Source organism: Petromyzon marinus, chromosome 17 (assembly GCF_048934315.1).
Source record: "Petromyzon marinus isolate PM22_M1 ecotype Great Lakes invasive population chromosome 17, UKy_Petmar_22M1.pri1.0, whole genome shotgun sequence".
In the NCBI taxonomy this organism is placed as follows: domain Eukaryota; kingdom Metazoa; phylum Chordata; class Hyperoartia; order Petromyzontiformes; family Petromyzontidae; genus Petromyzon; species Petromyzon marinus.
In genome coordinates this window covers 18,278,780-18,291,341 of record NC_133683.1, presented here as the reverse complement: position 1 = coordinate 18,291,341, position 12,562 = coordinate 18,278,780, and the positions used below count along the sequence as shown (strand labels likewise).

General features: G+C 49.6%; 1 long non-coding RNA gene across 1 annotated transcript; it reads left to right on the top strand.

Annotated features, from left to right (window-relative positions):
- Positions 1 to 1,659: 1,659 nt before the first annotated feature.
- On the top strand, positions 1,660 to 8,373 carry LOC142924838 (uncharacterized). Its single transcript, XR_012941933.1, has 2 exons — positions 1,660 to 2,713; positions 5,558 to 8,373. It is a non-coding gene; the product is annotated as an uncharacterized LOC142924838 (long non-coding RNA).
- Positions 8,374 to 12,562: the final 4,189 nt, after the last annotated feature.

Below are 12,562 nucleotides of genomic sequence, written 5' to 3'. Positions count from 1 at the left end.
GTCTTTAGGAGGATCCCGACAAGTTTTCAAAGTAGGGGGCAATGGTCGCTACGTAGATCCAAATGTAATGTGCATGTTATTATTTTTTTTGGCAAAAATGGACCGTGACTAACACGGTGTGGGGTAGGTTATTTACGTCACGGCATCTTTAATATTTTTTCCAAGTATAATACACCTGCAGTAATAACCAGGGCGGCCGATCGAATTAGAACCTCTAAGCCTCGGTCTCCCTTCCCCCCCCCCCCCCCCCGACGTTGCTGGATTTATAAGCAAAAGAAGGAAGACGCAGCACGCACAAGGCACGGGGAATTCTTGTGGCACGCGCTTTTCAACTTGTTATTTGTCCTCGGGAGTCTTTTTTAATTCGCGCTAATTTCGGCAGCGGCGGTCACGACGGGCGAAGGGACGGCGCTCCTCGCGGGGCTACGACGAGTCAATGGGGAGGGTGGGGGGTGGAAGGGGGGGTCGGAGAGCGTCTCCGATGTGGGTGAATGCGGACGACGCTTGCCATCGACGTGGCCAGTTTCTCTGAGAGTACGTCCTCGATAGCGAAACAACTTTGTAGTTGTTGGGACAGTTACCGTGCCCCCCCCCATCGTTACAGACGGACAGACGGACGGACGTGTGAGAGCTCGTGCATTAACGCGTTCAAACTTCAGAATCAGAATATGTATTCATACTGGAGGAATCCGATGAGCTATGAAGCTCCGTTTTGCACAGATGTTCAGTCGGGGGTCGTTGTAATAACTCTACAACAACAACAACAAACATAAACATGATGAGAGTAAAAAAGTACAAGAAAGGTAAGCAAGTCACAGAAACACATCCAAATACAACACGAGACCATCCCCATCCTACCAGACGAAGCCCACTGAGGTATTAAATTAGTTTGAAAGTCTAAGCAAAACAATTGGATGCCCATTTCTGAGTCATTATTTTTTTCTTTCGATTATTTTCTTGTCCCAGTGCCGGATTGTCCTAGTAACACAAGTAGCTACACTTGTAGAAGTAGCTACGGGCCCCACACTTTCAAGGGCCCCGCGCTAAATGCTTTCAAGCTATAAATTCCGGTTCAGTGATTCTGCACTTGCTCTATTACTATAGTACTATACTGCCTTCAACTTTTATGAGCGACTGGGTGTTTAAGGTTAGCGATTTGTCGTAATTATCTGGCTGTATAGCAAATGAAAAAATACAATTACTTTACTATGCAAATATTAACGTTTTTTTTTTAATTTAGGGCCTCTTGATAACACATCATACAGGCCCCGCACGAACTTCATCCGGCACTGCCTTGTCCCTCCCTTTCTTGGCGACGAATCCTTCTTACACGATTTTGATCGACCGCGAATTTATTCAACGATAAGCGTCGGGGCGTTCCTGGAAGCGATGCTGCGTCTTTGGGCTATCGGTCACCGTTCACAGGCAACGTCATCGGACGTTCGGGAAACAGACCACGAGCGGAGACAATCGCGATGGCCCCGAAGGGCGGCCTCCATCTGTCATACTTTGTCTGGCCCACCCACCCATTCCGTCTATGTTTGGGTTCAAACAAAACTCGATGCGATGTGACTTTTATTTATTTTTGAGCGAGCGCACAGCCACCCAGGACCTTGCCTCCCACCAAAAGAAGAAAAATGCGTCCAGACGGGACGTCACCACATGTCTCGTGTTTTTTATTCTTTGAGCTCATTTTCTTTATGGGTTTTGATAATAACAAAAAGAACTCGCATGAACCGTTCATCTCGTACAGCTCAACTCTCCTCCCACTTTCCCTGACTCCCCCCACTCCCCCCCTAGTCTTATCAGTGCAGGGCAGTGGGGGCTACCCTGACTCACAGCGCCATTCCGCTTCACGCATCTGCCCAGCGATGAGCAGAGCCAAGGCGTTCGCGAGCGAGTGAGTTAGTGTACACACGCACGCGTGCGTGGGTGGGCTTTTCCCCGTCAAAACTCTGGGGCAGCTGCATGGCCTCTCTCGCTGCGAGGTTTTTTTTTTACGATGAAATCCGTGAGAACACGAGCAGACAAAAACGCGGAACGCCACGTGTCGCGCGCTGTACAATATCCACGGTGCGTCCAGACACTTAGCCTTCGATAAGAGTGTCGTATAACTCCTTGATGGTGTCTACAATTAGGCAGATGAATAGCTCAGCAGCCCAGTACTACTCTTTGGTTCTTTCGGTAAAGCCACGTAGTTAGAAATAAAATAAAACAAATCACGACGTTTCGAACGCAACAGAAGCGGTCGTCATCAGCCCAGCACTCTTTCTCGTAAACTAAACTTGTGTAGAGTTTGCAGAGCAATGCCGAAAGTGTTGTTCTCGTTGTGTAACAGGGAATTGCCAAGAACACTGTCCACGTGGACTTCGTAAGCCAAGATGTTTTTTTTTTGGTGAAATGCACCTGCACCTTAAGTTACAAAAACAATTCCATACAGCCTTCACTCTACAACGTGATCTCTTCCAAATGCTCGAGCTTACGTCAACAGCACCGGCACTTGTTTAAAGGGCATATACATATTAACTGCTGTGTGTGTGTGTTTTTCTTCATGGCGCAGAAACGACACTCCGGGTGTACGTCGTTTAGATATTCGACGACGAATATCTGAACGACGTAAATCGACGGGGTAGTAAGGTGGAGGATGACGAAGGCCGAGAGACGACGGGAACGAGAAAAGACGGACGATGACGACGGTGCTACTGTCGGCAACGTAAGCGTGGAGTTGAGGCGACGCAAATCAGGTGGTGATATTCAGGATAAAGTGACGGCGTATTTGCGAAGCAACGTAAACGTAGGAGACGTATATCGGGGAATTCCTGTGGTCTGAATGCCCTTATTGAAACGTGTTTCATGATACTTTCGTCTGTAGCCCTGTCTCCATCTTCGCTGGATGAATGAAGGCCTCCTCCCCATGACTCGTTGGCCAAGGGGGGGGGGGGGGGGTTGTGTTTGACGATACTTCACCAATGCCCGTCAGTGCGGGTTCACGAAAGGAGATCAAAGCCGGGTTCAAGCACCACACGGCACGAAGGGGGCACCGCGGTGGCTAGGAGATGTTAGCTAGCTCGCCTGGTGCACAGGAGGTCGTGGGTTCGATCCCGACCCTGACACCTGCTGCTGTATATTTGGAACTTGCGTGTCTCTCTCTCATCATCATCATGGTGGCTAGGAGATGTTAGCTAGCTCGCCTGGTGCACAGGAGGTCGTGGGTTCGATCCCGACCCTGACACCTGCAGCTGTATATTTGGAACTTGCGTGTCTCTCTCTCATCATCATCATGGTGGCTAGGAGATGTTAGCTAGCTCGCCTGGTGCACAGGAGGTCGTGGGTTCGATCCCGACCCTGACACCTGCTGCTGTATATTTGGAATTTGCGTGTCTCTCTCTCATCATCATCATGGTGGCTAGGAGATGTTAGCTAGCTCGCCTGGTATACAGGAGGTCGTGGGTTCGATCCCGACCCTGACGCCTGCTGTACAGTTGGAGTTTGCGTGTCTCTGTTCCCCATGGTAGAGTGTATTTTGCTCCGGGTCCTCCGGTTTTTGTTCCTCCACATTTTAAATCAACATCACGCCATCAGAGTATTTGGCTGCGGTACATTTCCACGTGACAGGCCACTTTCGTGAACTACGATTTGCGGCCAGGTCGCTTCTAAAAAACAGCGACACATCTCTGCGGGCCTATCTTGGTAAAACAAAAAAAGATCTACATCATTAGACCTCCTTTGCCAGTACCAAAATATTATAATAGGGTTTTTGCCATTTTTTTCTGGCAACAAAACTGAAACCTTTTTACAAGGATTCATGTCTGCATTAACCACAATACCTGCAGTCAAAATGCAAACAAAAAATAATACTATGATAATGTATGCTGGCAAAGGAGGTCTAATGATGTAGATGCTCACCCCGAGCCCTCATTACTTTGGTAGTGCATTGTCTTTGAGCTGTACGCCTTTTGGCGTCATCTGGTCGAGCACCAATTGGGTCTAGGCTCAAAAGAAAGCCGTCCCTTGGTGTGGACGAATCAATTTCAAGGACAATGCATCATATAGTATCATAGTATGTTTTTTGTTTGCATTTTGACTGCAGGTATTGTGGTTAATGCAGACATGAATCCTTGTAAAAAAAGGTTTCTGTTTTGTTGTCAGAAAAAATGGGAAAAACCCTATTATTAAAAAAAGATATATTTATTTAGTGTCGTTTCTAATTCAGTTGCATGTGAGCGGTGACAAGGGATTCAAGCCAAGGTCGCCAGGTCTATCACGCAGTGCGCTACCCGCGACACCGCAACTCCAAATACCATCGTGCTCTCCCGCCCCCCCACACCGCTACTCTTAAACAAATGTGACGCTTGACACCCGACGTCCCCACTGTACTGACAACAGCCGATGTGTGACGACACAAAGTGTGGAGAACTTCACAAGAATGACGTCTCTGTGCGTGTGTGTGGGGAGCGGTGGTGTCGCGGTTAGCGCTACGCTGCGCTACGAACCCGGAGACCCGGGTTCGATTCCCGCTCACGGCCGACACCCAGTGACGATTATTTGAACCGGTCCTGGCCCTCCCCTAGGTCGACTCAGCCTAAAATCGGTACCTGGTGCGATGTGTGAACATCGCCACTGGGGAGATAAAAGCGGCCGTGCGTGGTGTTGGCCACCAACCCCCTCGTGTGCCGTTCCGGCCATCATAGGTGCTACTCGCTAACAGCACTTGGGGCCCATCCATAAATGACGTCGCAAAAAGTCAGACCCCCCCTCAAATATGACGTCACAAAGCTCTGCCCCCCCCCCCAAATATATATAAAACATGCTTCAAATCGCTTTAAACTATTGTAATTGTAGTGCGTATTTAATGTGGCGCTGCACTCTGTAGGAGAAAACATTCATTAAAAAGTCTATTTAATTAAGTAGAACGTGTTGTCTATATTTCTTTAAAGTTGCGCATTTTGATGTGACGTCACATTTCTCAAACACCCCCCCCCCCTCGTCACACATCGTCACAAATGTCTGACCCCCCCCCCCCCCAGGTGCGTGACGTCATTTATGGACGGCCCCTTGCCCCAACAGTCTGTCTTTGCACATAGCCTGGCACAAGCGCCGGGGTAACGTCACCGCCACTTAGTGGTGGTGGTTGTGTGTGGGGAGCGGTACATCGATGCTCGCTAAACATCACTTTCCCCAAACAGTCTGTTATGGCTATACCCCAGGGGGCATCTTTGGCTTTGCGGAGGGGTAAAAACTCAGGCACCCCAGTTGACCGTCACGGCTATCTGAACCGGTCCTGGGCCTCCCCTAGGTCGACTCAACCACAAATGAGTGCCTGGTGCGGCGCGTAAACATCGCCAATAGGGAGACAAAGGCGGCCGGGCGTGGTGTTGGCCACCCACAGCCCTCGTGTGCCGTGCCGGCCTTCATCGGTGGGTGCTCGCTAACAGCACTCGCCCCAACCAAGTCTGTTAAGGCTACACGGGGGGGAGGGGGGTGGGGATCATTGTCGCTGTGTGTGCGTGTGTGGTGGTGAGTGCGACCCGCGTGCAACGGCATCGTCGCTTCACAGATCCGGGTCGCTCTTGAGCGAGAGAAGTCAATTGCCCCACTTTGGATCTCCGCCGACGGCTGCAGCAACACCGCGGGCCCCGTGACGATTGTTAACGGACCCAGAGATTTCGAGATTGCTGATTCCCCCTGACTACTGCGCCTCAACAAAGCTCGCCTCTGCAGCAGGAGATGGGCACACACACACACAAAAACTACTACTCTCCCGTGTCTATGTGTCGTGAACTGTCTCAAAGAATCAGAATGTGTGTTTATACTGGAGGAATCCGATGAGCTACAAAACTCTTTTTTTCCCAGATGTAGGGGCGGGTAAGAACGTTACAGCAACAAAAAGTGCAACACACGATAGGAGTGCAAAGTATAGGAAAGGTAGACAAATCACTTAACATATATACGAATAAAACTAAACTAGTTTTATTTTATCTTTCCCGGTAACGTCCACTGAGCTATTAGCTTATTTTTCAGAAGCGACCTGCCCACAAATGAATGCTGAACGAAGTGGATTATTACGTGCACGTTTATACCAGCAAAATAATCTGAATAATCATGGCCTTGCTTCGAATTTATCTCTTTCCATGATAGATCACTCAAGGACGTTGCCTTAGATACTCCTCCCAGTGGCATCCGATTGTTACAACTATAGCAGTGCTTAAATCAACTTCCACGGATGAAAAATAACTACGGCAGTTGAAACCTTGCAAGGAGATTCAAATACCTGTTAATAAAAAAACGTGAACTTAAAAAAAATTAGCGCTAACGATGGTGCAAATATTGTTCGTCTTTAAAAAGAAGCTACTGGTAAAAAAAAGTTATTTGTCTGTCCAAGAAAGCCTCACTGAGACGCAGGATTCCATTTTACAGGGACCTGCAGTGATATGCTTGGTCAATTCCATTTTAATGAGTGTTTTGCATGTTGGAGGAAACCAGAAAATGTGAATAGTACCCACTTCTTTTTGGTGTTTAGTTTGTCGTCCTTCTGCCGCACCTCCGATTAGTGTGGTTGGCTCCGTACGGTGCAAAATAAGTTCAACATACATAGTACAACATACATAGTACAACATACATAGTACAACATACATAGTACAACATACATACTCAGAGGTCCACGCAGGGACAGGTCCACACAGACAGGTTCACAACGGCAGTGCCTTCACTAACACATTCCTGGTCACTTCAGCCCAGCACAACTGAGCGTTTCACAAATCTACGCCTCGAAAGTGGCAACATGCCAAACGAATACTTGCACGATCGCATGAGATATTTACACCAAGCGCCTTTGAGTTTAAACGAGTGGTTTGCTGTTGTTGTCTCTCACAATTTGTCTTGTGATTGTGGTTGCCACGAGACGATGCCGAGCGTGTGCTTCACTCCGTGTCAGATAATAATTTCTCACAGAAAGAGATTTTAAAACTTTTTTTTCCCGTGCGATTCCTTTCAAGGGACTTTTTTTTATTTATTTTGTACCCACACAACTAGGTAGTGTGCGCTTTCCCACAATGGGAGGACGATTCTTCACAAGATGTTCCATCTTTTTTTTCAGAAGTGTAATTTGGGCAAAATTAACGTGACAGTTTCTGGTGGAACCATTGGGGAATACATTTAGTGTTTTTTTTTCGTGTGGAGTCAATGCCGAATCAGGCCGACACCTTCACCCCACCGTCCTTAAGAACCCAGTTGTAATCCCCGTCGGGTGAAGCCCAGATTCAAACTCAGGCTCTCAAACATCTGAACGGCGCACAGCGTTGCGCTCTGAACTAAGTGAGCCAACCCCCCAGGACCAACCTCACGGGACAGTCGCGTGCCACCAGGCAGCAGCAGCAGCAACAGCAGCAGCAGCTCGGACATCTTCTGCCGAGATCACACGAACGGGCCGAGAAAGCGCAAAAAAAATTAAAAATAAACCATCGACGTCACCGGCGCGGCCTCGTAAACACGGCGGCGCACGAAAGGTGGCACGGGCATGTCGGAGGCAGGGCCGCCTGACCGCACCACCATCACTCCAAAGTGATGCGGTCAGGCCGCTCGGCGTGACCTCTCCCACAACCCCTGACGATACCGGCGCTGCAGTTTGCTGCGTCAAGCACTTTTTTTGGGGGGGGAGGTTTCTTTAATCACTCCTGTCCACTGCTCCCCCTCAAAATATCTCTCAAACACCCTGGCCTGACAGCGCTGACGCACAGTCCAGCCGTGCTCTTTCTTCCCACTCATGCCCTCAATAACAAACCCAGCCAGCCGGCCGTGGTGGAAACCACCAGGTCCACAGTTTGTCTGATTACATTTTTTTAATATATATTTTTTACTTCACAGCCCTTAGTCAATCCACTGCTGTCCGAATAGCTCCCTCACACCGTGTCAGTCACGTGATTGTCTTAACCATACTTCACCATGCTGGTCAGCAAAGGTTTGCGTAAGAGGGGGGGCGGGGGCTGGAACGAGGACAGATTCGGTTATCACTCGCCACTCGTGTTCGTTGTGGTCGAGAATAGAACTCGGGTCGTTAGGCTCACTGCGCAAAAGTGCGCTGTCCACTGCACTCGGCCTCCACTCCATTGAGTCAATTTGCTGCTGGGTAATGTTGCTTAATGGAAAGCCCAAATGCTTAAAGGAGACTAAACAACGATTTTCACACGGAGACGAATGGCTGTATGTATTTATTTACTTTGTGCAATGATGGCTGTACTTCCACCTCTTCGGCTCATCTATAGCATGAACCAAACAAAAAAACGTGATAAAGAAAACTAAGCAAATAACTAATTCATCCCATCAACAAACTTGTGATGTGTTGCTGCGGAGCATTAAGGATGAGAGTAAACATAAGCAGAACTCTGTGTCTCCACACATAAACACAAATGTGTATTTAGTCCATGAGGCTGTGTGGGCTCTCCGGGCCAATACTCTTCAAGCAGCATTTGTTCAAGCAAGCAATCTCTTGGTCGATTTCAACCTACTGCGTGTCATCAGCGGAGTCAGGCGTGTTAATACAAATGCCGCTTGCTAATTTACAACACGTTTAATGGCAAGGGAACTCCTTATAAAATATGGCACCCAATTAAACACAGAGAGAGAGAGTCAGAGAGACAACACCGTAGCACAAACTCATTACACATTACTCGCGCGCATTCGGCCCCCATCAAGGCCACTAAAACATCATCGCTCGCTGTCAAGACACTCTCCCTAACTTCAAAAATACATTATTCTTCTCTAGTTTCGAAATGTCAAACGTCTGCCGCTATAACCATTCGTGCGTTCCCCTGCAAGACGCAGGCTGCACAGCGGCTCGTTGCGAGTTGTTTATTTGCTCGTTAGGCCGCACGGTGCCAAGGACCTTGATCTTGTGACTAGTTGTGGTGGTGGTGGTGGCGCATTTTTAGTGGCGTCGATATCGCAGACGTCAAATGCAGAAATCTAACAGCGAAGCTGAAAATAGCGATACGGCGGCGCGCGTGTAAATATACGCGGTCTATATGGGACTCTTTTTTATTATTTCGACCAGTATCAAAGTTATGGTGGAAAAATAAGAATAAGCTTTACACTTTCTGACAATGAAACAGGGTTTTAAGACGTTTAAACGCGTCCAACCACGCATACTTGTGGCGAAAACGTGCAGACTTGATGCATTGTAGTATGCATCTATTTGGTGGTTGAACATCTTAATGCCTCTTGTTTGATTGCCATCAATATACCCGGTGTTTGACATCCTAGCGCAAGGGCGAACGTCACCTCACTCAGATCTCGCGTGATACGGGGGGACCCCCGGGGGTGGTTCTGCCACAGGTCTAATCACAGGGGCAACTTTCGGCATGTTTGCCTGGTTTGATAAACAAGGAAAGCCGGAGTGATTGCATCTGCCCCCATCCCTCGCGTTTAGCAAGCAAAAGTCTGAACCTGTCCGAGCAGCTTCAGTATATTTTCAGCCCCTTTGTCAACTCGACCCGCTGGATGAATTGCCTACACCATGCCATGTCGATCTTGATGGGGGTTAATTGATAATGGTTCATCATCCTGGTCAGCGTGGGTAAGTGCAGCGGTGGCAAGCCCAGGACCAATTGAAATATCACTCGCCACTTATATAAGAATCAAGCTCAGGTAGCCGGGTTTAGAGTGGCATGCGCTAGGCAACTTACACCACTGCTACCCAACCTCAAGAAGATTTTATCGACTTAAATATTATTATTTGTGACTCTATACAATACACTGTAGACTTACAGCCCGCCGAAATGCTGCCACATCTTCAAATGCTGTGCAGAAGAAACAGTGGGCACTTATTAATATTTTTTTACGTTTGAGGGGCTGGCGGTCGTTCACAGAAGATGAAAGGAAGGTTATTGAGCCTGGACCCAGGAGTTGACAACACAGAAGGCGTGGGGGAGTTCTAAACTATTGGCAGAGCATAGAAGAATGAGCGACTTCCCACTGATATGAGACAACGTTATGACTGTTAGTTTCGACAGAGGGCCTTGGTTTGTAGGGCAGCGTGCGTGGATAAAAGTTGTGGTTGAAGAATGAATAGCAGCAGTGCACTTGGAGGAAAAAAAATACTTCTGTTCAGTCCGATGACATACGTTATACTAAAACCTAACGTCACAAAATGACGATCTTGAGGCCGCATTAACTGCATCGCAAGAAACTCGACGGCGAAGTTCACCGACATATGTACAAAATACCAAAGCAGCAGCAGCTGTAAGCGTTACACAATACCGTGAGACTCGCTTCGTAGCGAGCGAGCGAGTTAGAGAGAGAGCGAGCGAGAGAGATGATCCACAAAAAAATCTCCAGGCTGCTTGCTACGTACAGTAGTATTACAACATGTGTTTGGCATTGCCGAGTCGAGGTCGCGGCAGCCTGATAAACAGGACGCTGCTGGCCAAGGGGAACGAGGGACAATCGCTCGGCATCGCCCTCACTCAAACCCCCCCTCCTACCTCCTCTCTCTCCTTGCTGCCACGGCAGCCCGAGAGAGAAAGTCCTGGCGATAAGCATCTCAGTGCGCTAACGGGCTCCTTGAAAGGGCTCACGGCACGCACACATTTAGAAGCCTCACTTCTCCTGTTTGTACTTTGGGGTTTTTCTTTTCTATTTTTGCGGGGGTGGGGTGGGTGGGAGAGGGGGGTCTTGCCTCCGTGCTGTAATGGGCAACAACACTGGACGCCGGTTCGCTTTGATCTGCCCGTGCGGAGGTGCAAAGACATGAGCAAGTTTTGTCATCACACCCTGGCTCTCTCCGCCCGGCAGTATTTAATGGGTACACGATGCACGTTCGGCAGCAGGTTGGGTGGAGTAAATTGTTTGGTGTTCCCACCTCTTCCAAGATGTCTGGCCAGCATGGAAGAGTAGGTCAAATACCCTCGAGAGCTTCCCCTGATAGATGAGGCCCTTCCACCAGCAGTGACGCGAGCAAGGGATTTTCAGGGTTGCCCCTTGACCGTTACCGCCTGGTTATTGTAATTCTGAAACGGCCAAGTCCTCCGTCTCCGCCTTGTGTGCCCGCAGAGAAAGTTCAGAGTTCCCTGACCTCTCGGAACCCAGGACGCAAGGGGCACGCGGATGGAGAGGGTGGAGGTGGTGGTGGGGGGGGGGGGGGGGGTAGGCGGCTGAAAGCCACACCTGGCCACCACGGAGCCACCTGGCAAAGCCATTTCCCGACACCAGGGCTCTCCACGGACACTCCCCTGCAATTGATTATTCACGCGGGGGCCCAGGATTCCTGTGATGTGCTACGATTAAAGGAAAACAAAGGAGGAATGCAGAGTCAGGAGGGGAAGGCCGAGGAATTGGTCGGCGGTCAGAAGTAAAAAAAATAAAAGGCAGCTGGGAAATACGTGCCGAGCGAACCTGTGTACACAAAGCGCGCACGCGCGTTTTGTGTACACAGGTTCGTACACGCGGGCAGGGACACAAAGGGAAACACGCAACAAAGACAAAGATACTCCGTATAGGCTAAACAGACTGCTGGGGCAAGTGCGGTTAGCGAACATCTATGAGAAACACAAAGATCCCCCGTTCGAGCATTTACAGACTGCTGGGGCAAGTGCTGTTAGCGAGCACCTATGAAGGCCGGAACGGTATAACACGAGGGGGTTGAGTAGCCAGCACCACACCCGACCGAGTAGCGATGTTTACTACACACCGCACCAGGTACAAATTTGAGGCTGAGTCGACCTAGGGGAGACCCAGGACTGGTTCATATAATCGTCACTGGGTGTTGGCCGTGAATCGAGCTCGGGTCACCACCACACGCACGTGAGCCACGTGGCGATGAGAGTTGGAGAGAGGCAAAGCGATGAATTCAGAATAAGGAAGCCAATTGAATCGCGTAGCCTCACGCGATACCTCTCTGGACGCCTGCAAACATAACAAACAAAACGTCATGAAGCCGCGGTCTAAATGTTCTGATGACTTCAGTGCGACGATGCAAGGTGTGCGCCCGTGTGCGCCCTTGTACCCGGATTCGCGGTTCTACTGCCAAAAACAACAAAATCTCCCCCCCCCCACCCCACTTCGGAATATCGATGGGTCCCTGTCCATTGTCAGATGGAGGAGGGGGGGGAGTGTGTGAACGCTGCAGATCCTCGCCTTGACGCAAACGTCGTGGGACGTTTTATACGCGCCACGAGAAAACGCTCGTCCGAGCAGAATTCCCGGCAACACGGTCAATCATTGCCGGGCTTAATCTCCCCACGTCTTTTTTTTTTCCTGAGTCTCGTGCAGCTGCGATTCAACGGCAACTGTTACACTTCTAAAACTCAACCCCGCGACCTCAACCCCTTAGATACACCTCCTCCGCCATCGGGACCTCTGACTTCAAAACCAACCTCCCGAACTACAATCGGACTGCTCCGACTAGACACGCTGGTATTCCCGACGGCGGCTCCGTGCCTCGGTAACCCGTGTTCGCACGTGGGCAAGCCATCGGGGTTGCATGACAGGGCGAGAGACGGCGTGAACGCTTCGCGGGGGGGCTGTCAGAAGGAGCTGACGACGCGAGGTGGTGGCGCACGTGTTGCAG